General features: G+C 66.1%; 24 pseudogenes; all 24 read left to right on the top strand.

The window, feature by feature from the left end:
• Nucleotides 1-216: 216 nt before the first annotated feature.
• Nucleotides 217-335, top strand: LOC130706796 (5S ribosomal RNA; annotated as a pseudogene).
• Nucleotides 336-2274: 1939 nt separating this feature from the next.
• Nucleotides 2275-2393, top strand: LOC130706813 (5S ribosomal RNA; annotated as a pseudogene).
• A 908-nt stretch (nt 2394-3301) lies between these two features.
• LOC130706742 (5S ribosomal RNA) lies at nt 3302-3420 on the top strand (annotated as a pseudogene).
• Nucleotides 3421-4330: 910 nt separating this feature from the next.
• LOC130706759 (5S ribosomal RNA) lies at nt 4331-4449 on the top strand (annotated as a pseudogene).
• Nucleotides 4450-5359: 910 nt separating this feature from the next.
• On the top strand, nt 5360-5478 carry LOC130706748 (5S ribosomal RNA; annotated as a pseudogene).
• A 910-nt stretch (nt 5479-6388) lies between these two features.
• Nucleotides 6389-6507, top strand: LOC130706758 (5S ribosomal RNA; annotated as a pseudogene).
• Nucleotides 6508-7417: 910 nt separating this feature from the next.
• LOC130706812 (5S ribosomal RNA) lies at nt 7418-7536 on the top strand (annotated as a pseudogene).
• A 908-nt stretch (nt 7537-8444) lies between these two features.
• On the top strand, nt 8445-8563 carry LOC130706740 (5S ribosomal RNA; annotated as a pseudogene).
• A 910-nt stretch (nt 8564-9473) lies between these two features.
• Nucleotides 9474-9592, top strand: LOC130706757 (5S ribosomal RNA; annotated as a pseudogene).
• A 910-nt stretch (nt 9593-10502) lies between these two features.
• LOC130706811 (5S ribosomal RNA) lies at nt 10503-10621 on the top strand (annotated as a pseudogene).
• A 909-nt stretch (nt 10622-11530) lies between these two features.
• On the top strand, nt 11531-11649 carry LOC130706782 (5S ribosomal RNA; annotated as a pseudogene).
• A 2965-nt stretch (nt 11650-14614) lies between these two features.
• Nucleotides 14615-14733, top strand: LOC130706756 (5S ribosomal RNA; annotated as a pseudogene).
• Nucleotides 14734-15643: 910 nt separating this feature from the next.
• Nucleotides 15644-15762, top strand: LOC130706810 (5S ribosomal RNA; annotated as a pseudogene).
• Nucleotides 15763-16670: 908 nt separating this feature from the next.
• Nucleotides 16671-16789, top strand: LOC130706739 (5S ribosomal RNA; annotated as a pseudogene).
• Nucleotides 16790-17699: 910 nt separating this feature from the next.
• On the top strand, nt 17700-17818 carry LOC130706755 (5S ribosomal RNA; annotated as a pseudogene).
• A 909-nt stretch (nt 17819-18727) lies between these two features.
• Nucleotides 18728-18846, top strand: LOC130706735 (5S ribosomal RNA; annotated as a pseudogene).
• Nucleotides 18847-19754: 908 nt separating this feature from the next.
• Nucleotides 19755-19873, top strand: LOC130706732 (5S ribosomal RNA; annotated as a pseudogene).
• Nucleotides 19874-20783: 910 nt separating this feature from the next.
• Nucleotides 20784-20902, top strand: LOC130706754 (5S ribosomal RNA; annotated as a pseudogene).
• A 910-nt stretch (nt 20903-21812) lies between these two features.
• LOC130706802 (5S ribosomal RNA) lies at nt 21813-21931 on the top strand (annotated as a pseudogene).
• Nucleotides 21932-22839: 908 nt separating this feature from the next.
• LOC130706731 (5S ribosomal RNA) lies at nt 22840-22958 on the top strand (annotated as a pseudogene).
• Nucleotides 22959-23868: 910 nt separating this feature from the next.
• Nucleotides 23869-23987, top strand: LOC130706753 (5S ribosomal RNA; annotated as a pseudogene).
• Nucleotides 23988-24897: 910 nt separating this feature from the next.
• Nucleotides 24898-25016, top strand: LOC130706806 (5S ribosomal RNA; annotated as a pseudogene).
• A 908-nt stretch (nt 25017-25924) lies between these two features.
• Nucleotides 25925-26043, top strand: LOC130706738 (5S ribosomal RNA; annotated as a pseudogene).
• Nucleotides 26044-26953: 910 nt separating this feature from the next.
• On the top strand, nt 26954-27072 carry LOC130706752 (5S ribosomal RNA; annotated as a pseudogene).
• Nucleotides 27073-27889: the final 817 nt, after the last annotated feature.

Raw genomic sequence — 27889 nt, 5'->3', positions numbered from 1 at the left:
GGGCGGTTCGCCAAGCGCCTATGTGCCTGGATGTTCCCGCCAGAACTGAGCTGCGAGGTCGTCCAAGACTCCACCAACCCCGGTCCCTGAGGCGTGCTGTCGCCAGCCTGGGTGGGCCGCAGTGCGTTGCTGCAGAGGGCTGGTCGCCGGACTGGCGGTAATTCGCCAGCACCAGCTAAGCTGAGCCTCAAGAGGCACCCCGTGGCCCCCGCTGCCTTCTACGGCCATGCCACCCTAAACGCACCTCATCTCGTCTGATCTCGGAAGCTAAGCAGGGTCGGCTCTGTTTACTACCTGGATGGGAGACCACCTGGGAATACTAGATGCTGTAGTATTTTTTGCCTCCCGATCTGCCTTTTCTTGTACTCGCCGGTGCTCGAGGCTTCCTCTGCTCCTGCCGGGCACAACTTCAGGCCTCATCTACTCAAGCCTCTCCCAACACATCGTGCGCTGGAGGGGGCCCAGCCCGCCCGTCTGGCTGGACATGCCGCCAGAAGGAGGCCCTGGAAGGCAGCCACACCCCACCCTCTCCCGGGGTGGCCGGCCCAGACCCAGAGTCCGCTGTAGGCCCGGGTGAAGATCGTGAGGCCCGCGAGGCCCTGGTCCTGCCCCTGGCCGACCCCAGCAGCGCCCATCCGCGCCGCAGCCACCTGTCTGCCCATGTGTCTCTCCACAGCTCCCTCCAGAAAAAGCCCAGCCTCCACCGTTTCACCATGGCAGGGGGCGGGAGTGGGGTCGTGGGCCGTGACCAGTTCTCCAGGTCAGCTGACCTCCAGTACCCGGAATGGTGCGTGGATTTTGGCGTGGGTGCAAGGGTGGCTTTGCTGGGGCTAAGGGGCCGTGGCGGCCCAATGGTGGCTCCCACTGGCTTTGGGCCCACTGCCGTCAGGCAGGAGGGCCGGCCCGGCCTTGGCCGGGCTGCGCCTAGCACTGCGTGGGTGGACACAGTGGGGAATGCCAAAAGGACAGCAGGCCACTGGCCCTCCAGCCTCAGAGGCCACGTCCTTGTGAGCATCGAGTGGGATCTGGGGCGGAGCCTCAAGCGCCTACGGGTCTGGAGGTTCCCGCAAGAACTGGGCTGCAAGGTCGCCCAAGACTCTGCCACCTCCGTGTCCCCGAGGCCTCCTGTCGCCTGCCTGGGCAGGCAGCAGGGCCGTGCAGGAGAGGGCTGGCCACCGGCCTGGCGATAAGTCACCAGCACCAACGAAGCTGAGCCTCAAGAGGCACCACGTGGCCCCCGCTGCCTTCTATGGCCATACAACCCTGAGCGCATCCCATCTCATCTGATCTCACAAGCTAAGCAGGATCAGGCCTGGTTAATACTTGGATGGGAGACTACATGGGAATACCGGGTGCTGTACCCTTTTTTCCCTCCCACACCACCTTCTCCTTTAGTCGCCCGTGGCCGAGGCCGGCTCCTCCCCTGCCGGGCACCGCCGCAGGCCTCACCTCCTCAGGCCCCTCCCAACACAGCGTGCGCCGGAATGGGCGCCCCCAGCCGCACTGGCTGGACATGCGGCCAGAAGTCGGCCCTGTTAGGCAGCCACACGCCAGCCGCTCTCGGGGTGGCTGGCCCAGACCCAGACTCCACCGCAGGCCCGGGTGACAGCCGTGAGGCACGCGAAGCCCTCGTCCTGCACCTGACCACCTCCGCCAGCGCCCATCCGCGCCGCAGCCACCTGTCTGCCTGTGTGTCTCTCCACAGCTCCCTCCGGAAAAAGCCCACCCTCCGCTGTTTCGCCATGGCTGGGTGCGGGAGCGAGGTCGTGGGCCGGGTCCGGTTTTCCGAGCCGGCCGGCCACCATGCGCTGGGAACTGTGCTCAGTGGGTGGCATGGGGGCAAGGGTGGCCTTGCTGGGTCCAATGGGCCGTGCCACATCAATGGTGGCTCCCAGTGGCTTTGGGCTACCTTCCCTCAGGCAGGAGTTCCGGCCCAGCCGCGGCTGGACTGCACCTACTACTGTGTGGGTGGACAGGGTTGTGAATGCCCAAGGGACCGTGGATCACGGGCCCTTAAGCCTTCGGAGCCACGTCTTTGTGAGCGTCGAGCGGGATCTGGGGCGGTTCGCCAAGCGCCTATGTGCCTGGATGTTCCCGCCAGAACTGAGCTGCGAGGTCGTCCAAGACTCCACCAACCCCGGTCCCTGAGGCGTGCTGTCGCCAGCCTGGGTGGGCCGCAGGGCCTTGCTGCAGAGGTCTGGTCGCCGGACTGGCGGTAATTCGCCAGCACCAGCTAAGCTGAGCCTCAAGAGGCACCCCGTGGCCCCCGCTGCCTTCTACAGCCATACCACCCTAAGCGCACCTCAACTCGTCTGATCTCGGAAGCTAAGCAGGGTCGGCTCTGTTTACTACCTGGATGGGAGACCACCTGGGAATACTAGATGCTGTAGTATTTTTTGCCTCCCGATCTGCCTTTTCTTGTAGTCGCCGGTGCTCGAGGCTTCCTCTGCTCCCACCGGGCACGGCTGCAGGCCTCATCTACTGAAGCCTCTCCCAACACAGCGTGCGCTGGAGGGGGCCCAGCCCGCCCGTCTGGCTGGACATGCCGCCAGAAGGAGGCCCTGGAAGGCAGCCACACCCCACCCTCTCCCGGGGTGGCCGGCCCGCACCCAGACTCCGCCGCAGGCCCGGGTGTAGATTGTGAGGCCCGCGAGCCCCTCGACCTGCCCCTGGCCGACCCGACCAGCGCCCATGCACGCCGCAGCCACCTGTCTGCCCGTGTGTCTCTCCACAGCTCCCTCCAGAAAAAGCCCAGCCTCCACCGTTTCACCATGGCAGGGGGCGGGAGTGGGGTCGTGGGCCAGACTGGTTCTCTGGGCCGGCCGGTCACCAGGCGTAGGGAACTTTGCTCGGCAGTTGTCGTGGGGGAAAGGGTGGCCTTGTTGGGTTTAAGGGGTCGTGCCGACTCAAGGGTGGCTCCCAGTGGCTTCAGACCAACTGCCGTCGGGCAGGAGGGCCGGCCCGGCCACGGCCGTGCTTCGCCTAGAACTGTGTGGGCAGACAGGTTGGCCAATGCCCAAGGGACCGCGGGCCACGGGCCTTTAAGACCCCGGGGCCACGTCGTTGTGAGCGTCAAGCGGGATCTGGGGCGGAGGGCCAAGCGCCTATGGGCCTGGAGGGTCCCGCCTGACCTGAGCAGCGAGGTCACCCACGAGTCTGCCAACCCCGGGTCCCCGAGGAGTCCTGTCACCTGCCTTGGCGGCGGCTGTGCCGTGCTGGAGAGGGTTGGCTACCGGGCTGTCGGCAAGCCCCAGCACTAGCGAAGCTGAGCCTCAAGAGGCACCCCGTGGCCCCTGCTGCCTTCTACGGCCTTACCACCCTAAACGCAACTCATCTCGTCTGGTCTTGGAAGCTAAGCAGGGTCGGCTCTGTTTACTACCTGGATGGGAGACCACCTGGGAATACTAGATGCTGTAGTATTTTTTGCCTCCCGATCTGCCTTTTCTTGTAGTCGCCGGTGCTCGAGGCTTCCTCTGCTCCTGCCGGGCACAACTTCAGGCCTCATCTACTCAAGCCTCTCCCAACACATCGTGCGCTGGAGGGGGCCCAGCCCGCCCGTCTGGCTGGACATGCCGCCAGAAGGAGGCCCTGGAAGGCAGCCACACCCCACCCTCTCCCGGGGTGGCCGGCCCAGACCCAGAGTCCGCTGTAGGCCCGGGTGAAGATCGTGAGGCCCGCGAGGCCCTGGTCCTGCCCCTGGCCGACCCCAGCAGCGCCCTTCCGCGCCACAGCCACCTGTCTGCCCGTGTGTCTCTCCACAGCTCCCTCCAGAAAAAGCCCAGCCTCCACCGTTTCACCATGGCAGGGGGCGGGAGTGGGGTCGTGGGCCGTGACCAGTTCTCCAGGTCAGCTGACCTCCAGTACCCGGAATGGTGCGTGGATTTTGGCGTGGGTGCAAGGGTGGCTTTGCTGGGGCTAAGGGGCCGTGGCGGCCCAATGGTGGCTCCCACTGGCTTTGGGCCCACTGCCGTCAGGCAGGAGGGCCGGCCCGGCCTTGGCCGGGCTGCGCCTAGCACTGCGTGGGTGGACACAGTGGGGAATGCCAAAAGGACAGCAGGCCACTGGCCCTCCAGCCTCAGAGGCCACGTCCTTGTGAGCATCGAGTGGGATCTGGGGCGGAGCCTCAAGCGCCTACGGGTCTGGAGGTTCCCGCAAGAACTGGGCTGCAAGGTCGCCCAAGACTCTGCCACCTCCGTGTCCCCGAGGCCTCCTGTCGCCTGCCTGGGCAGGCAGCAGGGCCGTGCAGGAGAGGGCTGGCCACCGGCCTGGCGATAAGTCACCAGCACCAACGAAGCTGAGCCTCATGAGGCACCACGTGGCCCCTGCTGCCTTCTATGGCCATACAACCCTGAGCGCATCCCATCTCATCTGATCTCACAAGCTAAGCAGGATCAGGCCTGGTTAATACTTGGATGGGAGACTACATGGGAATACCGGGTGCTGTAGGCTTTTTTCCCTCCCACACCACCTTCTCCTTTAGTCGCCCGTGGCCGAGGCCGGCTCCTCCCCTGCCGGGCACCGCCGCAGGCCTCACCTCCTCAGGCCCCTCCCAACACAGCGTGCGCCGGAATGGGCGCCCCCAGCCGCACTGGCTGGACATGCGGCCAGAAGTCGGCCCTGTTAGGCAGCCACACGCCAGCCGCTCTCGGGGTGGCTGGCCCAGACCCAGACTCCACCGCAGGCCCGGGTGACAGCCGTGAGGCACGCGAAGCCCTCGTCCTGCACCTGACCACCTCCGCCAGCGCCCATCCGCGCCGCAGCCACCTGTCTGCCTGTGTGTCTCTCCACAGCTCCCTCCGGAAAAAGCCCACCCTCCGCTGTTTTGCCATGGCTGGGTGCGGGAGCGAGGTCGTGGGCCAGGTCCGGTTTTCCGAGCCGGCCGGCCACCATGCACTGGGAACAGTGCTCAGTGGGTGGCGTGGGGGCAAGGGTGGCCTTGCTGGGTCCAATGGGCCGTGCCACATCAATGGTGGCTCCCAGTGGCTTTGGGCTACCTTCCCTCAGGCAGGAGATCCGGCCCAGCCGCGGCTGGACTGCACCTACTACTGTGTGGGTGGACAGGGTTGGGAATGCCAAAGGGACCGTGGACCACGGGCCCTTAAGCCTTCGGAGCCACGTCTTTGTGAGCGTCGAGCGGGATCTGGGGCGGTTCGCCAAGCGCCTATGTGCCTGGATGTTCCCGCCAGAACTGAGCTGCGAGGTCGTCCAAGACTCCACCAACCCCGGTCCCTGAGGCGTGCTGTCGCCAGCCTGGGTGGGCCGCAGGGCCTTGCTGCAGAGGGCTGGTCGCCGGACTGGCGGTAATTCGCCAGCACCAGCTAAGCTGAGCCTCAAGAGGCACCCCGTGGCCCCCGCTGCCTTCGGCAGCCATACCTCCCTAAGCGCACCTCAACTCGTCTGATCTCGGAAGCTAAGCAGGGTCGGCTCTGTTTACTACCTGGATGGGAGACCACCTGGGAATACTAGATGCTGTAGTATTTTTTGCCTCCCGATCTGCCTTTTCTTGTAGTCGCCGGTGCTCGAGGCTTCCTCTGCTCCCACCGGGCACGGCTGCAGGCCTCATCTACTCAAGCCTCTCCCAACACAGCGTGCGCTGGAGGGGGCCCAGCCCGCCCGTCTGGCTGGACATGCCGCCAGAAGGAGGCCCTGGAAGGCAGCCACACCCCACCCTCTCCCGGGGTGGCCGGCCCAGACCCAGAGTCCGCTGTAGGCCCGGGTGAAGATCGTGAGGCCCGCGAGGCCCTGGTCCTGCCCCTGGCCGACCCCAGCAGCGCCCATCCGCGCCGCAGCCACCTGTCGGCCCATGTGTCTCTCCACAGCTCCCTCCAGAAAAAGCCCAGCCTCCACCGTTTCACCATGGCAGGGGGCGGGAGTGGGGTCGTGGGCCGTGACCAGTTCTCCAGGTCAGCTGACCTCCAGTACCCGGAATGGTGCGTGGATTTTGGCGTGGGTGCAAGGGTGGCTTTGCTGGGGCTAAGGGGCCGTGGCGGCCCAATGGTGGCTCCCACTGGCTTTGGGCCCACTGCCGTCAGGCAGGAGGGCCGGCCCGGCCTTGGCCGGGCTGCGCCTAGCACTGCGTGGGTGGACACAGTGGGGAATGCCAAAAGGACAGCAGGCCACTGGCCCTCCAGCCTCAGAGGCCACGTCCTTGTGAGCATCGAGTGGGATCTGGGGCGGAGCCTCAAGCGCCTACGGGTCTGGAGGTTCCCGCAAGAACTGGGCTGCAAGGTCGCCCAAGACTCTGCCACCTCCGTGTCCCCGAGGCCTCCTGTCGCCTGCCTGGGCAGGCAGCAGGGCCGTGCAGGAGAGGGCTGGCCACCGGCCTGGCGATAAGTCACCAGCACCAACGAAGCTGAGCCTCAAGAGGCACCACGTGGCCCCCGCTGCCTTCTATGGCCATACAACCCTGAGCGCATCCCATCTCATCTGATCTCACAAGCTAAGCAGGATCAGGCCTGGTTAATACTTGGATGGGAGACTACATGGGAATACCGGGTGCTGTAGGCTTTTTTCCCTCCCACACCACCTTCTCCTTTAGTCGCCCGTGGCCGAGGCCGGCTCCTCCCCTGCCGGGCACCGCCGCAGGCCTCACCTCCTCAGGCCCCTCCCAACACAGCGTGCGCCGGAATGGGCGCCCCCAGCCGCACTGGCTGGACATGCGGCCAGAAGTCGGCCCTGTTAGGCAGCCACACGCCAGCCGCTCTCGGGGTGGCTGGCCCAGACCCAGACTCCACCGCAGGCCCGGGTGACAGCCGTGAGGCACGCGAAGCCCTCGTCCTGCACCTGACCACCTCCGCCAGCGCCCATCCGCGCCGCAGCCACCTGTCTGCCTGTGTGTCTCTCCACAGCTCCCTCCGGAAAAAGCCCACCCTCCGCTGTTTCGCCATGGCTGGGTGCGGGAGCGAGGTCGTGGGCCGGGTCCGGTTTTCCGAGCCGGCCGGCCACCATGCGCTGGGAACAGTGCTCAGTGGGTGGCATGGGGGCAAGGGTGGCCTTGCTGGGTCCAATGGGCCGTGCCACATCAATGGTGGCTCCCAGTGGCTTTGGGCTACCTTCCCTCAGGCAGGAGTTCCGGCCCAGCCGCGGCTGGACTGCACCTACTACTGTGTGGGTGGACAGGGTTGTGAATGCCCAAGGGACCGTGGATCACGGGCCCTTAAGCCTTCGGAGCCACGTCTTTGTGAGCGTCGAGCGGGATCTGGGGCGGTTCGCCAAGCGCCTATGTGCCTGGATGTTCCCGCCAGAACTGAGCTGCGAGGTCGTCCAAGACTCCACCAACCCCGGTCCCTGAGGCGTGCTGTCGCCAGCCTGGGTGGGCCGCAGGGCCTTGCTGCAGAGGGCTGGTCGCCGGACTGGCGGTAATTCGCCAGCACCAGCTAAGCTGAGCCTCAAGAGGCACCCCGTGGCCCCCGCTGCCTTCTACAGCCATACCACCCTAAGCGCACCTCAACTCGTCTGATCTCGGAAGCTAAGCAGGGTCGGCTCTGTTTACTACCTGGATGGGAGACCACCTGGGAATACTAGATGCTGTAGTATTTTTTGCCTCCCGATCTGCCTTTTCTTGTAGTCGCCGGTGCTCGAGGCTTCCTCTGCTCCCACCGGGCACGGCTGCAGGCCTCATCTACTCAAGCCTCTCCCAACACAGCGTGCGCTGGAGGGGGCCCAGCCCGCCCGTCTGGCTGGACATGCTGCCAGAAGGAGGCCCTGGAAGGCAGCCACACCCCACCCTCTCCCGGGGTGGCCGGCCCGCACCCAGACTCCACCGCAGGCCCGGGTGTAGATTGTGAGGCCCGCGAGCCCCTCGACCTGCCCCTGGCCGACCCGACCAGCGCCCATGCGCGCCGCAGCCACCTGTCTGCCCGTGTGTCTCTCCACAGCTCCCTCCAGAAAAAGCCCAGCCTCCACCGTTTCACCATGGCAGGGGGCGGGAGTGGGGTCGTGGGCCAGACTGGTTCTCTGGGCCGGCCGGTCACCAGGCGCAGGGAACTTTGCTCGGCAGTTGTCGTGGGGGAAAGGGTGGCCTTGTTGGGTCTAAGGGGTCGTGCCGACTCAAAGGTGGCTCCCAGTGGCTTCAGACCAACTGCCGTCGGGCAAGAGGGCCGGCCCGGCCACGGCCGTGCTTCGCCTAGAACTGTGTGGGCAGACAGGGTGGCCAATGCCCAAGGGACCGCGGGCCACGGGCCTTTAAGACCCCGGGGCCACGTCGTTGTGAGCGTCAAGCGGGATCTGGGGCGGAGGGCCAAGCGCCTATGGGCCTGGAGGGTCCCGCCTGACCTGAGCAGCGAGGTCACCCACGAGTCTGCCAACCCCGGGTCCACGAGGAGTCCTGTCACCTGCCTTGGCGGCGGCTGTGCCGTGCTGGAGAGGGTTGGCTACCGGGCTGTCGGCAAGCCCCAGCACTAGCGAAGCTGAGCCTCAAGAGGCACCCCGTGGCCCCTGCTGCCTTCTACGGCCTTACCACCCTAAACGCAACTCATCTCGTCTGGTCTTGGAAGCTAAGCAGGGTCGGCTCTGTTTACTACCTGGATGGGAGACCACCTGGGAATACTAGATGCTGTAGTATTTTTTGCCTCCCGATCTGCCTTTTCTTGTAGTCGCCGGTGCTCGAGGCTTCCTCTGCTCCTGCCGGGCACAACTTCAGGCCTCATCTACTCAAGCCTCTCCCAACACATCGTGCGCTGGAGGGGGCCCAGCCCGCCCGTCTGGCTGGACATGCCGCCAGAAGGAGGCCCTGGAAGGCAGCCACACCCCACCCTCTCCCGGGGTGGCCGGCCCAGACCCAGAGTCCGCTGTAGGCCCGGGTGAAGATCGTGAGGCCCGCGAGGCCCTGGTCCTGCCCCTGGCCAACCCCAGCAGCGCCCATCCGCGCCGCAGCCACCTGTCTGCCCGTGTGTCTCTCCACAGCTCCCTCCAGAAAAAGCCCAGCCTCCACCGTTTCACCATGGCAGGGGGCGGGAGTGGGGTCGTGGGCCGTGACCAGTTCTCCAGGTCAGCTGACCTCCAGTACCCGGAATGGTGCGTGGATTTTGGCGTGGGTGCAAGGGTGGCTTTGCTGGGGCTAAGGGGCCGTGGCGGCCCAATGGTGGCTCCCACTGGCTTTGGGCCCACTGCCGTCAGGCAGGAGGGCCGGCCCGGCCTTGGCCGGGCTGCGCCTAGCACTGCGTGGGTGGACACAGTGGGGAATGCCAAAAGGACAGCAGGCCACTGGCCCTCCAGCCTCAGAGGCCACGTCCTTGTGAGCATCGAGTGGGATCTGGGGCGGAGCCTCAAGCGCCTACGGGTCTGGAGGTTCCCGCAAGAACTGGGCTGCAAGGTCGCCCAAGACTCTGCCAACTCCGTGTCCCCGAGGCCTCCTGTCGCCTGCCTGGGCAGGCAGCAGGGCCGTGCAGGAGAGGGCTGGCCACCGGCCTGGCGATAAGTCACCAGCACCAACGAAGCTGAGCCTCATGAGGCACCACGTGGCCCCCGCTGCCTTCTATGGCCATACAACCCTGAGCGCATCCCATCTCATCTGATCTCACAAGCTAAGCAGGATCAGGCCTGGTTAATACTTGGATGGGAGACTACATGGGAATACCGGGTGCTGTAGGCTTTTTTCCCTCCCACACCACCTTCTCCTTTAGTCGCCCGTGGCCGAGGCCGGCTCCTCCCCTGCCGGGCACCGCCGCAGGCCTCACCTCCTCAGGCCCCTCCCAACACAGCGTGCGCCGGAATGGGCGCCCCCAGCCGCACTGGCTGGACATGCGGCCAGAAGTCGGCCCTGTTAGGCAGCCACACGCCAGCCGCTCTCGGGGTGGCTGGCCCAGACCCAGACTCCACCGCAGGCCCGGGTGACAGCCGTGAGGCACGCGAAGCCCTCGTCCTGCACCTGACCACCTCCGCCAGCGCCCATCCGCGCCGCAGCCACCTGTCTGCCTATGTGTCTCTCCACAGCTCCCTCCGGAAAAAGCCCACCCTCCGCTGTTTCGCCATGGCTGGGTGCGGGAGCGAGGTCGTGGGCCGGGTCCGGTTTTCCGAGCCGGCCGGCCACCATGCGCTGGGAACAGTGCTCAGTGGGTGGCGTGGGGGCAAGGGTGGCCTTGCTGGGTCCAATGGGCCGTGCCACATCAATGGTGGCTCCCAGTGGCTTTGGGCTACCTTCCCTCAGGCAGGAGTTCCGGCCCAGCCGCGGCTGGACTGCACCTACTACTGTGTGGGTGGACAGGGTTGGGAATGCCCAAGGGACCGTGGACCACGGGCCCTTAAGCCTTCGGAGCCACGTCTTTGTGAGCGTCGAGCGGGATCTGGGGCGGTTCGCCAAGCGCCTATGTGCCTGGATGTTCCCGCCAGAACTGAGCTGCGAGGTCGTCCAAGACTCCACCAACCCCGGTCCCTGAGGCGTGCTGTCGCCAGCCTGGGTGGGCCGCAGGGCCTTGCTGCAGAGGGCTGGTCGCCGGACTGGCGGTAATTCGCCAGCACCAGCTAAGCTGAGCCTCAAGAGGCACCCCGTGGCCCCCGCTGCCTTCTACAGCCATACCACCCTAAGCGCACCTCAACTCGTCTGATCTCGGAAGCTAAGCAGGGTCGGCTCTGTTTACTACCTGGATGGGAGACCACCTGGGAATACTAGATGCTGTAGTATTTTTTGCCTCCCGATCTGCCTTTTCTTGTAGTCGCCGGTGCTCGAGGCTTCCTCTGCTCCCACCGGGCACGGCTGCAGGCCTCATCTACTCAAGCCTCTCCCAACACAGCGTGCGCTGGAGGGGGCCCAGCCCGCCCGTCTGGCTGGACATGCCGCCAGAAGGAGGCCCTGGAAGGCAGCCACACCCCACCCTCTCCTGGGGTGTCCGGCCTGGACTCAGACTCCGCCGCAGGCCCGGGTGAAAATTGTGAGGCCCGTGAGGCCCTGTACCTGCCCCTGGCCGACCCCACCAGCGCCCAACCGCGCCGCAGCCACCTGTCTGCCCGTGTGTCTCTCCACAGCTCCCTCCAGAAAAAGCCCAGCCTCCACCGTTTCACCATGGCAGGGGGCGGGAGTGGGGTCGTGGGCCAGACCGGTTCTCCGGGCCGGCCGGTCACCAGGCGCAGGGAACTTTGCTCGGCAGTTGGCGTTGGGGAAAGGGTGGTCTTGTTGGGTCTAAGGGGTCGTGCCGACTCAAAGGTGGCTCCCAGTGGCTTCAGACCAACTGCCGTTGGGCAGGAGGGCCGGCCCGTCCGCGGCCGGGCTTCGCCTAGAACTGTGTGGGCAGACAGGGTGGCCAATGCCCAAGGGACCGCGGGCCACGGGCCCTTAAGCCCCTGGGGCCACGTCGTTGTGAGCGTCAAGCGGGATCTGGGGCAGAGGGCCAAGCGCCTATGGTCCTGGAGGGTCCCGCCTGACCTGAGCTGCGAGGTCACCCACGAGTCTGCCAACCCCGGGTCCCCGAGGCCTCCTGTCGCCTGCCTTGGTGGGCGGCTGGGCAGTGCTGGAGAGGGTTGGCTACCGGGCTGTCGGCAAGCCCCAGCACCAGCGAAGCTGAGCCTCAAGAGTCACCCCGTGGCCCCCGCTGCCTTCTACAGCCATACAACCCTGAACGCGCCCCATCTCGTCTGATCCAGGAAGCTAAGCAGGGTCGGGCCTGGTTAGTACTTGGATGGGAGACTACATGGGAATACCGGGTGCTGTAGGCTTTTTTCCCTCCCGCACCACCTTCTCCTTTAGTCGCCCGTATCCGAGGCCGGCTCCTCCCCTGCCGGGCACCGCCGCAGGCCTCACCTCCTCAGGCCCCTCCCGACACAGTGTGCACCGGAAGGGGTGCCCCCAGCCGCACTGGCTGGACATGCGGCCAGAAGGAGGCCCTGTTAGGCAGCCGCACCCCAGCCGATCCCGGGGTGGCCGACCTGAACCCATGCTCCACCGCAGGCCCGGGTGACAGCCGTGAGGCACGCGAAGCCCTCGTCCTGCACCTGGCCACCTCCGCCAGCGCCCATCCATGCCGCAGCAACCTATCTGCCTGGGTGTCTCTCCACAGCTCTCTCCGGAAAAAGCCCACCCTCCGCTGCTTCGCCATGGCCGGGTGCGAGACTATGGTCGTGGGCTGGGTCCGGTTCTCCGGGCCGGCCCGCCACCATGCGCTGGGAACAGTGCTCAGTGGGTGGCGTGGGGGCAAGGGTGGTCTTGCTGGTTCCAATGGGCTGTGTCGCATCAATGGTGGCTCCCAGTGGCTTTGGGCTACCTGTCGTCAGGCAGGAGGGCCGGCCCATCCGCGGCTGGACTGCACCTACTACTGCGTGGGTGGACAGGGTTGGGAATGCCCAAGGGACCGTGGACCACGGGCCCTTAAGCCTTCGGAGCCACGTCTTTGTGAGCATCGAGCGGGATCTGGGGCGGTTCGCCAAGCGCCTATGTGCCTGGATGTTCCTGCCAGAACTGAGTTGCGAGGTCGTCCAAGACTCCACCACCCCCGGACCCCGAGGCCTGCTGTCGCCTGCCTGGGTGGGCCGCAGGGCCGTGTGCAGAGGGCTGGTCACCGGATTGGTGGTAATTCTCCAGCACCAGCTAAGCTGAGCCTCAAGAGGCACCCCATGGCCCCTGCTGCCTTCTACAGCCATACCACCCTAAACACAACTCATCTCTTCTGCTCTTGCAAGCTAAGCAGGGTCGGGTATGTTTACTACCTGGATGGGAGACCACCTGGGAATACTAGATGCTGTAGTATTTTTTGCCTCCCGATCTGCCTTTTCTTGTAGTCGCCGGTGCTCGAGGCTTCCTCTGCTCCCACCGGGCACGGCTGCAGGCCTCATCTACTCAAGCCTCTCCCAACACAGCGTGCGCTGGAGGGGGCCCAGCCCGCCCGTCTGGCTGGACATGCCGCCAGAAGGAGGCCCTGGAAGGCAGCCACACCCCACCCTCTCCTGGGGTGTCCGGCCTGGACTCAGACTCCGCCGCAGGCCCGGGTGAAAATTGTGAGGCCCGCGAGGCCCTGGACCTGCCCCTGGCCGACACCACCAGCGCCCAACCGCGCCGCAGCCACCTGTCTGCCCGTGTGTCTCTCCACAGCTCCCTCCAGAAAAAGCCCACCCTCCACCGTTTCACCATGGCAGGGGGCGGCAGTGGGGTCGTGGGCCAGACCGGTTCTCCGGGCCGGCCGGTCACCAGGCGCAGGGAACTTTGCTCGGCAGTTGGCGTGGGGGAAAGGGTGGCCTTGTTGGGTCTAAGGGGTCGTGCCGACTCAATGGTGGCTCCCAGTGGCTTCAGACCAACTGCCGTTGGGCAGGAGGGCCGGCCCGTCCGCGGCCGTGCTTCGCCTAGAACTGTGTGGGCAGACAGGGTGGCCAATGCCCAAGGGACCGCGGGCCACGGGCCCTTAAGACCCCGGGGCCACGTCGTTGTGAGCGTCAAGCGGGATCTGGGGCGGAGCGCCAAGCGCCTATGGGCCTGGAGGGTCCCGCCTGACCTGAGCTGCGAGGTCACCCACGAATCTTCCAACCCCGGGTCCCCGAGGACTCCTGTCACCTGCCTTGGCGGCGGCTGTGCCGTGCTGGAGAGGGTTGGCTACCGGGCTGTCGGCAAGCCCCAGCACCAGCGAAGCTGAGCCTCAAGAGGCACCCCGTGGCCCCTCCTGCCTTCTACGGCCTTACCACCCTAAACCCAACTCATCTCGTCTGGTCTTGGAAGCTACGCAGGGTCGGCTCTGTTTACTACCTGGATGGGAGACCACCTGGGAATACTAGATGCTGTAGTATTTTTTGCCTCCCGATCTGCCTTTTCTTGTAGTCGCCGGTGCTCGAGGCTTCCTCTGCTCCTGCCGGGCACAACTTCAGGCCTCATCTACTCAAGCCTCTCCCAACACATCGTGCGCTGGAGGGGGCCCAGCCCGCCCGTCTGGCTGGACATGCCGCCAGAAGGAGGCCCTGGAAGGCAGCCACACCCCACCCTCTCCCGGGGTGGCCGGCCCAGACCTAGAGTCCGCTGTAGGCCCGGGTGAAGATCGTGAGGCCCGCGAGGCCCTGGTCCTGCCCCTGGCTGACCCCAGCAGCGCCCTTCCGCGCCGCAGCCACCTGTCTGCCCGTGTGTCTCTCCACAGCTCCCTCCAGAAAAAGCCCAGCCTCCACCGTTTCACCATGGCAGGGGGCGGGAGTGGGGTCGTGGGCCGTGACCAGTTCTCCAGGTCAGCTGACCTCCAGTACCCGGAATGGTGCGTGGATTTTGGCGTGGGTGCAAGGGTGGCTTTGCTGGGGCTAAGGGGCCGTGGCGGCCCAATGGTGGCTCCCACTGGCTTTGGGCCCACTGCCGTCAGGCAGGAGGGCCGGCCCGGCCTTTGCCGGGCTGCGCCTAGCACTGCGTGGGTGGACACAGTGGGGAATGCCAAAAGGACAGCAGGCCACTGGCACTCCAGCCTCAGAGGCCACGTCCTTGTGAGCATCGAGTGGGATCTGGGGCGGAGCCTCAAGCGCCTACGGGTCTGGAGGTTCACGCAAGAACTGGGCTGCAAGGTCGCCCAAGACTCTGCCACCTCCGTGTCCCCGAGGCCTCCTGTCGCCTGCCTGGGCAGGCAGCAGGGCCGTGCAGGAGAGGGCTGGCCACCGGCCTGGCGATAAGTCACCAGCACCAATGAAGCTGAGCCTCATGAGGCACCACGTGGCCCCCGCTGCCTTCTATGGCCATACAACCCTGAGCGCATCCCATCTCATCTGATCTCACAAGCTAAGCAGGATCAGGCCTGGTTAATACTTGGATGGGAGACTACATGGGAATACCGGGTGCTGTAGGCTTTTTTCCCTCCCACACCACCTTCTCCTTTAGTCGCCCGTGGCCGAGGCCGGCTCCTCCCCTGCCGGGCACCGCCGCAGGCCTCACCTCCTCAGGCCCCTCCCAACACAGCGTGCGCCGGAATGGGCGCCCCCAGCCGCACTGGCTGGACATGCGGCCAGAAGTCGGCCCTGTTAGGCAGCCACACGCCAGCCGCTCTCGGGGTGGCTGGCCCAGACCCAGACTCCACCGCAGGCCCGGGTGACAGCCGTGAGGCACGCGAAGCCCTCGTCCTGCACCTGACCACCGCCGCCAGCGCCCATCCGCGCCGCAGCCACCTGTCTGCCTGTGTGTCTCTCCACAGCTCCCTCCGGAAAAAGCCCACCCTCCGCTGTTTCGCCATGGCTGGGTGCGGGAGCGAGGTCGTGGGCCGGGTCCGGTTTTCCGAGCCGGCCGGCCACCATGCGCTGGGAACAGTGCTCAGTGGGTGGCGTGGGGGCAAGGGTGGCCTTGCTGGGTCCAATGGGCCGTGCCACATCAATGGTGGCTCCCAGTGGCTTTGGGCTACCTTCCCTCAGGCAGGAGTTCTGGCCCAGCCGCGGCTGGACTGCACCTACTACTGTGTGGGTGGACAGGGTTGGGAATGCCCAAGGGACCGTGGACCACGGGCCCTTAAGCCTTCGGAGCCACGTCTTTGTGAGCGTCGAGCGGGATCTGGGGCGGTTCGCCAAGCGCCTATGTGCCTGGATGTTCCCGCCAGAACTGAGCTGCGAGGTCGTCCAAGACTCCACCAACCCCGGTCCCTGAGGCGTGCTGTCGCCAGCCTGGGTGGGCCGCAGGGCCTTGCTGCAGAGGGCTGGTCGCCGGACTGGCGGTAATTCGCCAGCACCAGCTAAGCTGAGCCTCAAGAGGCACCCCGTGGCCCCCGCTGCCTTCTACAGCCATACCACCCTAAGCGCACCTCAACTCGTCTGATCTCGGAAGCTAAGCAGGGTCGGCTCTGTTTACTACCTGGATGGGAGACCACCTGGGAATACTAGATGCTGTAGTATTTTTTGCCTCCCGATCTGCCTTTTCTTGTAGTCGCCGGTGCTCGAGGCTTCCTCTGCTCCCACCGGGCACGGCTGCAGGCCTCAACTACTCAAGCCTCTCCCAACACAGCGTGCGCTGGAGGGGGCCCAGCCCGCCCGTCTGGCTGGACATGCCGCCAGAAGGAGGCCCTGGAAGGCAGCCACACCCCACCCTCTCCCGGGGTGGCCGGCCCGCACCCAGACTCCGCCGCAGGCCCGGGTGTAGATTGTGAGGCCCGCGAGCCCCTCGACCTGCCCCTGGCCGACCCGACCAGCGCCCATGCGCGCCGCAGCCACCTGTCTGCCCGTGTGTCTCTCCACAGCTCCCTCCAGAAAAAGCCCAGCCTCCACCGTTTCACCATGGCAGGGGGCGGGAGTGGGGTCGTGGGCCAGACTGGTTCTCTGGGCCGGCCGGTCACCAGGCGTAGGGAACTTTGCTCGGCAGTTGTCGTGGGGGAAAGGGTGGCCTTGTTGGGTTTAAGGGGTCGTGCCGACTCAAGGGTGGCTCCCAGTGGCTTCAGACCAACTGCCGTCGGGCAGGAGGGCCGGCCCGGCCACGGCCGTGCTTCGCCTAGAACTGTGTGGGCAGACAGGGTGGCCAATGCCCAAGGGACCGCGGGCCACGGGCTTTTAAGACCCCGGGGCCACGTCGTTGTGAGCGTCAAGCGGGATCTGGGACGGAGAGCCAAGCGCCTATGGGCCTGGAGGGTCCCGCCTGACCTGAGCAGCGAGGTCACCCACGAGTCTGCCAACCCCGGGTCCCTGAGGAGTCCTGTCACCTGCCTTGGCGGCGGCTGTGCCGTGCTGGAGAGGGTTGGCTCCCGGGCTGTCGGCAAGCCCCAGCACCAGCGAAGCTGAGCCTCAAGAGGCACCCCGTGGCCCCTGCTGCCTTCTACGGCCTTACCACCCTAAACGCAACTCATCTCGTCTGGTCTTGGAAGCTAAGCAGGGTCGGCTCTGTTTACTACCTGGATGGGAGACCACCTGGGAATACTAGATGCTGTAGTATTTTTTGCCTCCCGATCTGCCTTTTCTTGTAGTCGCCGGTGCTCGAGGCTTCCTCTGCTCCTGCCGGGCACAACTTCAGGCCTCATCTACTCAAGCCTCTCCCAACACATCGTGCGCTGGAGGGGGCCCAGCCCGCCCGTCTGGCTGGACATGCCGCCAGAAGGAGGCCCTGGAAGGCAGCCACACCCCACCCTCTCCCGGGGTGGCCGGCCCAGACCCAGAGTCCGCTGTAGGCCCGGGTGAAGATCGTGAGGCCCGCGAGGCCCTGGTCCTGCCCCTGGCCGACCCCAGCAGCGCCCATCCGCGCCGCAGCCACCTGTCTGCCCGTGTGTCTCTCCACAGCTCCCTCCAGAAAAAGCCCAGCCTCCACCGTTTCACCATGGCAGGGGGCGGGAGTGGGGTCGTGGGCCGTGACCAGTTCTCCAGGTCAGCTGACCTCCAGTACCCGGAATGGTGCGTGGATTTTGGCGTGGGTGCAAGGGTGGCTTTGCTGGGGCTAAGGGGCCGTGGCGGCCCAATGGTGGCTCCCACTGGCTTTGGGCCCACTGCCGTCAGGCAGGAGGGCCGGCCCGGCCTTGGCCGGGCTGCGCCTAGCACTGCGTGGGTGGACACAGTGGGGAATGCCAAAAGGACAGCAGGCCACTGGCCCTCCAGCCTCAGAGGCCACGTCCTTGTGAGCATCGAGTGGGATCTGGGGCAGAGCCTCAAGCGCCTACGGGTCTGGAGGTTCCCGCAAGAACTGGGCTGCAAGGTCGCCCAAGACTCTGCCACCTCCGTGTCCCCGAGGCCTCCTGTCGCCTGCCTGGGCAGGCAGCAGGGCCGTGCAGGAGAGGGCTGGCCACCGGCCTGGCGATAAGTCACCAGCACCAACGAAGCTGAGCCTCATGAGGCACCACGTGGCCCCCGCTGCCTTCTATGGCCATACAACCCTGAGCGCATCCCATCTCATCTGATCTCACAAGCTAAGCAGGATCAGGCCTGGTTAATACTTGGATGGGAGACTACATGGGAATACCGGGTGCTGTAGGCTTTTTTCCCTCCCGCACCACCTTCTCCTTTAGTCGCCCGTGGCCGAGGCCGGCTCCTCCCATGCCGGGCACCGCCGCAGGCCTCACCTCCTCAGGCCCCTCCCAACACAGCGTGCGCCGGAATGGGCGCCCCCAGCCGCACTGGCTGGACATGCGGCCAGAAGTCGGCCCTGTTAGGCAGCCTCACCACAGCCGCTCTCAGGGTGGCTGGCCCAGACCCAGACTCCACCGCAGGCCTGGGTGACAGCAGTGAGGCACGCGAAGCCCTCGTCCTGCACCTGACCACCTCCGCCAGCGCCCATCCACGCCGCAGCCACCTGTCCGCCTGTGTGTCTCTCCACAGCTCCCTCCGGAAAAAGCCCACCCTCCGCTGTTTCGCCATGGCTGGGTGCGGGAGCGAGGTCGTGGCCGGGTCCGGTTTTCCGGGCCGGCCGGCCACCATGCGCTGGGAACAGTGCTCAGTGGGTGGCGTGGGGGCAAGGGTGGCCTTGCTGGGTCCAATGGGCCGTGCCGCATCAATGGTGGCTCCCAGTGGCTTTGGGCTACCTGCCCTCAGGCAGGAGGGCTGGCCCAGCCGCGGCTGGACTGCACCTACTACTGCGTGGGTGGACAGGGTTGGGAATGACCAAGGGACCGTGGACCACGGGCCCTTAAGCCTTCGGAGCCACGTCTTTGTGAGCGTCGAGCGGGATCTGGGGCGGTTCGCCAAGCGCCTATGTGCCTGGATGTTCCCGCCAGAACTGAGCTGCGAGGTCGTCGAAGACTCCACCAACCCCGGTCCCTGAGGCGTGCTATCGCCAGCCTGGGTGGGCCACAGGGCCTTGCTGCAGAGGGCTGGTCGCCGGACTGGCGGTAATTCGCCAGCACCAGCTAAGCTGAGCCTCAAGAGGCACCCCGTGGCCCCCGCTGCCTTCTACGGCCATACCACCCTAAACACACCTCATCTCGTCTGATCTCCGAAGCTAAGCAGGGTCGGCTCTGTTTACTACCTGGATGGGAGACCACCAGGGAATACTAGAGGCTGGAGTATTTTTTGCCTCCCGATCTGCCTTTTCTTGTAGTCGCCGGTGCTCGAGGCTTCCTCTGCTCCCACCGGGCATGCCTGCAGGCCTCATCTACTCAAGCCTATCCCAACACAGCGTGCGCTGGAGGGGGCCCAGCCCGCCCGTCTGGCTGGACATGCCGCCAGAAGGAGGCGCTGGAAGGCAGCCACACCCCACCCTCTCCCGGGGTGGCCGGCCCGCACCCAGACTCCGCCGCAGGCCCGGGTGTAGATTGTGAGGCCCGCGAGCCCCTCGACCTGCCCCTGGCCGACCCGACCAGCGCCCATGCGCGCCGCAGCCACCTGTCTGCCCGTGTGTCTCTCCACAGCTCCCTCCAGAAAAAGCCCAGCCTCCACCGTTTCACCATGGCAGGGGGCGGGAGTGGGGTCGTGGGCCAGACTGGTTCTCTGGGCCGGCCGGTCACCAGGCGCAGGGAACTTTGCTCGGCAGTTGTCGTGGGGGAAAGGGTGGCCTTGTTGGGTCTAAGGGGTCGTGCCGACTCAAGGGTGGCTCCCAGTGGCTTCAGACCAACTGCCGTCGGGCAGGAGGGCCGGCCCGGCCACGGCCGTGCTTCGCCTAGAACTGTGTGGGCAGACAGGGTGGCCAATGCCCAAGGGACCGCGGGCCACGGGCCCTTAAGACCCCGGGGCCACGTCGTTGTGAGCGTCAAGCGGGATCTGGGGCGGAGGGCCAAGCGCCTATGGGCCTGGAGGGTCCCGCCTGACCTGAGCTGCGAGGTCACCCACGAGTCTGCCAACCCCGGGTCCCCGAGGAGTCCTGTCACCTGCCTTGGCGGCGGCTGTGCCGTGCTGGAGAGGGTTGGCTACCGGGCTGTCGGCAAGCCCCAGCACCAGCGAAGCTGAGCCTCAAGAGGCACCCCGTGGCCCCTGCTGCCTTCTACGGCCTTACCACCCTAAACGCACCTCATCTCGTCTGGTCTTGGAAGCTAAGCAGGGTCGGCTCTGTTTACTACCTGGATGGGAGACCACCTGGGAATACTAGATGCTGTAGTATTTTTTGCCTCCCGATCTGCCTTTTCTTGTAGTCGCCGGTGCTCGAGGCTTCCTCTGCTCCTGCCGGGCACAACTTCAGGCCTCATCTACTCAAGCCTCTCCCAACACATCGTGCGCTGGAGGGGGCCCAGCCCGCCCGTCTGGCTGGACATGCCGCCAGAAGGAGGCCCTGGAAGGCAGCCACACCCCACCCTCTCCCGGGGTGGCCGGCCCAGACCCAGAGTCCGCTGTAGGCCCGGGTGAAGATCGTGAGGCCCCCGAGGCCCTGGTCCTGCCCCTGGCCGACCCCAGCAGCGCCCATCCGCGCCGCAGCCACCTGTCTGCCCGTGTGTCTCTCCACAGCTCCCTCCAGAAAAAGCCCAGCCTCCACCGTATCACCATGGCAGGGGGCGGGAGTGGGGTCGTGGGCCGTGACCAGTTCTCCAGGTCAGCTGACCTCCAGTACCCGGAATGGTGCGTGGATTTTGGCGTGAGTGCAAGGGTGGCTTTGCTGGGGCTAAGGGGCCGTGGCGGCCCAATGGTGGCTCCCACTGGCTTTGGGCCCACTGCCGTCAGGCAGGAGGGCCGGCCCGGCCTTGGCCGGGCTGCGCCTAGCACTGCGTGGGTGGACACAGTGGGGAATGCCAAAAGGACAGCAGGCCACTGGCCCTCCAGCCTCAGAGGCCACGTCCTTGTGAGCATTGAGTGGGATCTGGGGCGGAGCCTCAAGCGCCTACGGGTCTGGAGGTTCCCGCAAGAACTGGGCTGCAAGGTCGCCCAAGACTCTGCCACCTCCGTGTCCCCGAGGCCTCCTGTCGCCTGCCTGGGCAGGCAGCAGGGCCGTGCAGGAGAGGGCTGGCCACCGGCCTGGCGATAAGACACCAGCACCAACGAAGCTGAGCCTCATGAGGCACCCCGTGGCCCCCGCTGCCTTCTATGGCCATACAACCCTGAGCGCATCCCATCTCATCTGATCTCACAAGCTAAGCAGGATCAGGCCTGGTTAATACTTGGATGGGAGACTACATGGGAATACCGGGTGCTGTAGGCTTTTTTCCCTCCTGCACCACCTTCTCCTTTAGTCGCCCGTGGCAGAGGCCGGCTCCTCCCCTGCCGGGCACCGCCGCAGGCCTCACCTCCTCAGGCCCCTCCCAACACAGCGTGCGCCGGAATGGGCGCCCCCAGCCGCACTGGCTGGACATGCGGCCAGAAGTCGGCCCTGTGAGGCAGCCACACCCCAGCCGCTCTCGGGGTGGCTGGCCCAGACCCAGACTCCACCGCAGGCCCGGGTGACAGCCGTGAGGCACGCGAAGCCCTCGTCCTGCACCTGACCACCTCCGCCAGCGCCCATCCGCGCCGCAGCCACCTGTCTGCCTGTGTGTCTCTCCACAGCTCCCTCCGGAAAAAGCACACCCTCCGCTGTTTCGCCATGGCTGGGTGCGGGAGCGAGGTCGTGGGCCGGGGCCGGTTTTCCGGGCCGGCCGGCCACCATGCGCTGGGAACAGTGCTCAGTGGGTGGCGTGGGGGCAAGGGTGGCCTTGCTGGGTCCAATGGGCCGTGCCGCATCAATGGTGGCTCCCAGTGGCTTTGGGCTACCTTCCCTCAGGCAGGAGTTCCGGCCCAGCCGCGGCTGTACTGCACCTACTACTGTGTGGGTGGACAGGGTTGGGAATGCCCAAGGGACCGTGGACCACGGGCCCTTAAGCCTTCGGAGCCACGTCTTTGTGAGCGTCGAGCGGGATCTGGGGCGGTTCGCCAAGCGCCTATGTGCCTGGATGTTCCCGCCAGAACTGAGCTGCGAGGTCGTCCAAGACTCCACCAACCCCGGTCCCCGAGGCGTGCTGTCGCCTGCCTGGGTGGGCCACAGGGCCTTGCAGCAGAGGGCTGGTTGCCGGACTGGCGGTAATTCGCCAGCACCAGCTAAGCTGAGCCTCAAGAGGCACCCCGTGGCCCCCGCTGCCTTCTACGGCCATACCACCCTAAACGCACCTCATCTCGTCTGATCTCGGAAGCTAAGCAGGGTCGGCTCTGTTTACTACCTGGATGGGAGACCACCAGGGAATACTAGAGGCTGGAGTATTTTTTGCCTCCCGATCTGCCTTTTCTTGTAGTCGCCGGTGCTCGAGGCTTCCTCTGCTCCCACCGGGCATGCCTGCAGGCCTCATCTACTCAAGCCTATCCCAACACAGCGTGCGCTGGAGGGGGCCCAGCCCGCCCGTCTGGCTGGACATGCCGCCAGAAGGAGGCGCTGGAAGGCAGCCACACCCCACCCTCTCCCGGGGTGGCCGGCCCGCACCCAGACTCCGCCGCAGGCCCGGGTGTAGATTGTGAGGCCCGCGAGCCCCTCGACCTGCCCCTGGCCGACCCGACCAGCGCCCATGCGTGCCGCAGCCACCTGTCTGCCCGTGTGTCTCTCCACAGCTCCCTCCAGAAAAAGCCCAGCCTCCACCGTTTCACCATGGCAGGGGGCGGGAGTGGGGTCGTGGGCCAGACTGGTTCTCTGGGCCGGCCGGTCACCAGGCGCAGGGAACTTTGCTCGGCAGTTGTCGTGGGGGAAAGGGTGGCCTTGTTGGGTCTAAGGGGTCGTGCCGACTCAAGGGTGGCTCCCAGTGGCTTCAGACCAACTGCCGTCGGGCAGGAGGGCCGGCCCGGCCACGGCCGTGCTTCGCCTAGAACTGTGTGGGCAGACAGGGTGGCCAATGCCCAAGGGACCGCGGGCCACGGGCCCTTAAGACCCCGGGGCCACGTCGTTGTGAGCGTCAAGTGGGATCTGGGGCGGAGGGCCAAGCGCCTATGGGCCTGGAGGGTCCCGCCTGACCTGAGCTGCGAGGTCACCCACGAGTCTGCCAACCCCGGGTCCCCGAGGACTCCAGTCACCTGCCTTGGCGGCGGCTGTGCCGTGCTGGAGAGGGTTGGCTACCGGGCTGTCGGCAAGCCCCAGCACCAGCGAAGCTGAGCCTCAAGAGGCACCCCGTGGCCCCTGCTGCCTTCTACGGCCTTACCACCCTAAACGCACCTCATCTCGTCTGGTCTTGGAAGCTAAGCAGGGTCGGCTCTGTTTACTACCTGGATGGGAGACCACCTGGGAATACTAGATGCTGTAGTATTTTTTGCCTCCCGATCTGCCTTTTCTTGTAGTCGCCGGTGCTCGAGGCTTCCTCTGCTCCTGCCGGGCACAACTTCAGGCCTCATCTACTCAAGCCTCTCCCAACACATCGTGCGCTGGAGGGGGCCCAGCCCGCCCGTCTGGCTGGACATGCCGCCAGAAGGAGGCCCTGGAAGGCAGCCACACCCCACCCTCTCCCGGGGTGGCCGGCCCAGACCCAGAGTCCACTGTAGGCCCGGGTGAAGATCGTGAGGCCCCCGAGGCCCTGGTCCTGCCCCTGGCCGACCCCAGCAGCGCCCATCCGCGCCGCAGCCACCTGTCTGCCCGTGTGTCTCTCCAAAGCTCCCTCCAGAAAAAGCCCAGCCTCCACCGTATCACCATGGCAGGGGGCGGGAGTGGGGTCGTGGGCCGTGACCAGTTCTCCAGGTCAGCTGACCTCCAGTACCCGGAATGGTGCGTGGATTTTGGCGTGGGTGCAAGGGTGGCTTTGCTGGGGCTAAGGGGCCGTGGCGGCCCAATGGTGGCTCCCACTGGCTTTGGGCCCACTGCCGTCAGGCAGGAGGGCCGGCCCGGCCTTGGCCGGGCTGCGCCTAGCACTGCGTGGGTGGACACAGTGGGGAATGCCAAAAGGACAGCAGGCCACTGGCCCTCCAGCCTCAGAGGCCACGTCCTTGTGAGCATCGAGTGGGATCTGGGGCGGAGCCTCAAGCGCCTACGGGTCTGGAGGTTCCCACAAGAACTGGGCTGCAAGGTCGCCCAAGACTCTGCCACCTCCGTGTCCCCGAGGCCTCCTGTCGCCTGCCTGGGCAGGCAGCAGGGCCGTGCAGGAGAGGGCTGGCCACCGGCCTGGCGATAAGACACCAGCACCAACGAAGCTGAGCCTCATGAGGCACCCCGTGGCCCCCGCTGCCTTCTATGGCCATACAACCCTGAGCGCATCCCATCTCATCTGATCTCACAAGCTAAGCAGGATCAGGCCTGGTTAATACTTGGATGGGAGACTACATGGGAATACCGGGTGCTGTAGGCTTTTTTCCCTCCCACACCACCTTCTCCTTTAGTCGCCCGTGGCCGAGGCCGGCTCCTCCCCTGCCGGGCACCGCTGCAGGCCTCACCTCCTCAGGCCCCTCCCAACACAGCGTGCGCCGGAATGGGCGCCCCCAGCCGCACTGGCTGGACATGCGGCCAGAAGTCGGCCCTGTTAGGCAGCCACACGCCAGCCGCTCTCGGGGTGGCTGGCCCAGACCCAGACTCCACCGCAGGCCCGGGTGACAGCCGTGAGGCACGCGAAGCCCTCGTCCTGCACCTGACCACCTCCGCCAGCGCCCATCCGCGCCGCAGCCACCTGTCTGCCTGTGTGTCTCTCCACAGCTCCCTCCGGAAAAAGCCCACCCTCCGCTGTTTCGCCATGGCTGGGTGCGGGAGCGAGGTCGTGGGCCGGGGCCGGTTTTCCGAGCCGGCCGGCCACCATGCGCTGGGAACAGTGCTCAGTGGTTGGCGTGGGGGCAAGGGTGGCCTTGCTGGGTCCAATGGGCCGTGCCGCATCAATGGTGGCTCCCAGTGGCTTTGGGCTACCTGCCCTCAGGCAGGAGGGCCGGCCCAGCCGCGGCTGGACTGCACCTACTACTGCGTGGGTGGACAGGGTTGGGAATGCCCAAGGGACCGTGGACCACGGGCCCTTAAGCCTTCGGAGCCACGTCTTTGTGAGTGTCGAGCGGGATCTGGGGCGGTTCGTCAAGCGCCTATGTGCCTGGATGTTCCCGCCAGAACTGAGCTGCGAGGTCGTCCAAGACTCCACCAACCCCGGTCCCCGAGGCCTGCTGTCACCTACCTGGGTGGGCCGCAGGGCCGTGCTGCAGAGGGCTGGTTGCCGGACTGGCGGTAATTCGCCAGCACCAGCTAAGCTGAGCCTCAAGAGGCACCCCGTGGCCCCCGCTGCCTTCTACGGCCATACCACCCTAAAGGCACCTCATCTCGTCTGATCTCGGAAGCTAAGCAGGGTCGGCTCTGTTTACTACCTGGATGGGAGACCACCAGGGAATACTAGAGGCTGGAGTATTTTTTGCCTCCCGATCTGCCTTTTCTTGTAGTCGCCGGTGCTCGAGGCTTCCTCTGCTCCCACCGGGCATGCCTGCAGGCCTCATCTACTCAAGCCTATCCCAACACAGCGTGCGCTGGAGGGGGCCCAGCCCGCCCGTCTGGCTGGACATGCCGCCAGAAGGAGGCGCTGGAAGGCAGCCACACCCCACCCTCTCCCGGGGTGGCCGGCCCGCACCCAGACTCCGCCGCAGGCCCGGGTGTAGATTGTGAGGCGCGCGAGCCCCTCGACCTGCCCCTGGCCGACCCGACCAGCGCCCATGCGTGCCGCAGCCACCTGTCTGCCCGTGTGTCTCTCCACAGCTCCCTCCAGAAAAAGCCCAGCCTCCACCGTTTCACCATGGCAGGGGGCGGGAGTGGGGTCGTGGGCCAGACTGGTTCTCTGGGCCGGCCGGTCACCAGGCGCAGGGAACTTTGCTCGGCAGTTGTCGTGGGGGAAAGGGTGGCCTTGTTGGGTCTAAGGGGTCGTGCCGACTCAAGGGTGGCTCCCAGTGGCTTCAGACCAACTGCCGTCGGGCAGGAGGGCCGGCCCGGCCACGGCCGTGCTTCGCCTAGAACTGTGTGGGCAGACAGGGTGGCCAATGCCCAAGGGACCGCGGGCCACGGGCCCTTAAGACCCCGGGGCCTCGTCGTTGTGAGCGTCAAGCGGGATCTGGGGCGGAGGGCCAAGCGCCTATGGGCCTGGAGGGTCCCGCCTGACCTGAGCTGCGAGGTCACCCACGAGTCTGCCAACCCCGGGTCCCCGAGGACTCCTGTCACCTGCCTTGGCGGCGGCTGTGCCGTGCTGGAGAAGGTTGGCTACCGGGCTGTCGGCAAGCCCCAGCACCAGCGATGCTGAGCCTCAAGAGGCACCCCGTGGCCCCTGCTGCCTTCTACGGCCTTACCACCCTAAACGCAACTCATCTCGTCTGGTCTTGGAAGCTAAGCAGGGTCGGCTCTGTTTACTACCTGGATGGGAGACCACCTGGGAATACTAGATGCTGTAGTATTTTTTGCCTCCCGATCTGCCTTTTCTTGTAGTCGCCGGTACTCGAGGCTTCCTCTGCTCCTGCCGGGCACAACTTCAGGCCTCATCTACTCAAGCCTCTCCCAACACATCGTGCGCTGGAGGGGGCCCAGCCCGCCCGTCTGGCTGGACATGCCGCCAGAAGGAGGCCCTGGAAGGCAGCCACACCCCACCCTCTCCCGGGGTGGCCGGCCCAGACCCAGAGTCCGCTGTAGGCCCGGCTGAAGATCGTGAGGCCCGCGAGGCCCTGGTCCTGCCCCTGGCCGACCCCAGCAGCGCCCATCCGCGCCGCAGCCACCTGTCTGCCCGTGTGTCTCTCCAAAGCTCCCTCCAGAAAAAGCCCAGCCTCCACCGTTTCACCATGGCAGGGGGCGGGAGTGGGGTCGTGGGCCGTGACCAGTTCTCCAGGTCAGCTGACCTCCAGTACCCGGAATGGTGCGTGGATTTTGGCGTGGGTGCAAGGGTGGCTTTGCTGGGGCTAAGGGGCCGTGGCGGCTCAATGGTGGCTCCCACTGGCTTTGGGCCCACTGCCGTCAGGCAGGAGGGCCGGCCCGGCCTTGGCCGGGCTGTGCCTAGCACTGCGTGGCTGGACAGAGTGGGGAATGCAAAAAGGACAGCAGGCCACTGGCCCTCCAGCCTCAGAGGCCACGTCCTTGTGAGCATCGAGTGGGATCTGGGGCGGAGCCTCAAGCGCCTACGGGTCTGGAGGTTCCCGCAAGAACTGGGCTGCAAGGTCGCCCAAGACTCTGCCACCTCCGTGTCCCCGAGGCCTCCTGTCGCCTGCCTGGGCAGGCAGCAGGGCCGTGCAGGAGAGGGCTGGCCACCGGCCTGGCGATAAGTCACCAGCACCAACGAAGCTGAGCCTCATGAGGCACCACGTGGCCCCCGCTGCCTTCTATGGCCATACAACCCTGAGCGCATCCCATCTCATCTGATCTCACAAGCTAAGCAGGATCAGGCCTGGTTAATACTTGGATGGGAGACTACATGGGAATACCGGGTGCTGTAGGCTTTTTTCCCTCCCACACCACCTTCTCCTTTAGTCGCCCGTGGCCGAGGCCGGCTCCTCCCCTGCCGGGCACCGCCGCAGGCCTCACCTCCTCAGGCCCCTCCCAACACAGCGTGCGCCGGAATGGGCGCCCCCAGCCGCACTGGCTGGACATGCGGCCAGAAGTCGGCCCTGTTAGGCAGCCACACCCCAGCCGCTCTCGGGGTGGCTGGCCCAGACCCAGACTCCACCGCAGACCCGGGTGACAGCCGTGAGGCACGCGAAGCCCTCGTCCTGCACCTGACCACCTCCGCCAGCGCCCATCCGCGCCGCAGCCACCTGTCTGCCTGTGTGTCTCTCCACAGCTCCCTCCGGAAAAAGCCCACCCTCCGCTGTTTCGCCATGGCTGGGTGCGGGAGCGAGGTCGTGGGCCGGGGCCGGTTTTCCGGGCCGGCCGGCCACCATGCGCTGGGAACAGTGCTCAGTGGGTGGCGTGGGGGCAAGGGTGGCCTTGCTGGGTCCAATGGGCCGTGCCGCATCAATGGTGGCTCCCAATGGCTTTGGGCTACCTTCCCTCAGGCAGGAGTTCCGGCCCAGCCGCGGCTGGACTGCACCTACTACTGTGTGGGTGGACAGGGTTGGGAATGCCCAAGGGACCGTGGACCACGGGCCCTTAAGCCTTCGGAACCACGTCTTTGTGAGCGTCGAGCGGGATCTGGGGCGGTTCGCCAAGCGCCTATGTGCCTGGATGTTCCCGCCAGAACTGAGCTGCGAGGTCGTCCAAGACTCCACCAACCCCGGTCCCCGAGGCGTGCTGTCGCCAGCCTGGGTGGGCCACAGG

The sequence above is a fragment of the Balaenoptera acutorostrata genome, unplaced genomic scaffold (genome assembly GCF_949987535.1).
Source record: "Balaenoptera acutorostrata unplaced genomic scaffold, mBalAcu1.1 scaffold_439, whole genome shotgun sequence".
Taxonomy (NCBI): domain Eukaryota; kingdom Metazoa; phylum Chordata; class Mammalia; order Artiodactyla; family Balaenopteridae; genus Balaenoptera; species Balaenoptera acutorostrata.
Note: the sequence above shows the minus strand (reverse complement) of the source record. Positions and strands in the feature narration are given on the sequence as shown.